Raw genomic sequence first — 750 nt, forward strand, 5'->3', positions numbered from 1 at the left:
CTCTAGTGGAAGGCTTCGGTCCGCTCAAATTTACAATTAATGGCGGGGGATAAACATATTCACCGACTCCGCAGCCTATATGTGTCTAATATGCCCAAAAAAAGAAGTATATATTGCTGCCCATGGCACCCCTCCTGCGCCCTGCACCCATCAGTGCCTGCCTTGTGTGTAACATGCGGGAGCAATGGGACACAGCGTTACCGCTGCGCGCTTACCTCAGTGAAGATCAGAAGTCTTCTGCCGCCTGAGGTTTTCTTTTTTCTTATACTCGCCCGGCTTCTATCTTCCGGCTCTGCGAGGACGGCGGTGCGGCTCTGAGATGAACGGCAGGGGGAAACCTGCGTTCCAATCCCTCTGGAGCTAATGGTGTCCAGTAGCCTAAGAAGCAGATCCTATCATTTAAGTAGGTCTGTTTCGCTCTCCTCAGTCCCACGATGCAAGGAGCCTGTTGCCAGCAGTGCTCCCTGAAAATAAAAAAACCTAACAAAAGTCTTTTATCAGAGAAACTCAGTAGAGTTCCTGTAATGCACCAATTCTCATCTGGGCACAGAATCTAACTGAGGTCTGGAGGAGGGGCATAGAGGGAGGAGCCAGTGCACACCCATAATAAAAGTTCTTTAGAGTGTCCATATCTCCTGCGGAGCCCGTCTATACCCCATGGTCCTTACAGAGTCCCCAGCATCCTCTAGGACGTAAGAGAAATAAAGCTATACAGCTATAATTAGATGCAAACAAAAGCTTTTATTATGG

The sequence above is a fragment of the Pseudophryne corroboree genome (genome assembly GCF_028390025.1).
Source record: "Pseudophryne corroboree isolate aPseCor3 chromosome 3 unlocalized genomic scaffold, aPseCor3.hap2 SUPER_3_unloc_20, whole genome shotgun sequence".
NCBI lineage: Eukaryota > Metazoa > Chordata > Amphibia > Anura > Myobatrachidae > Pseudophryne > Pseudophryne corroboree.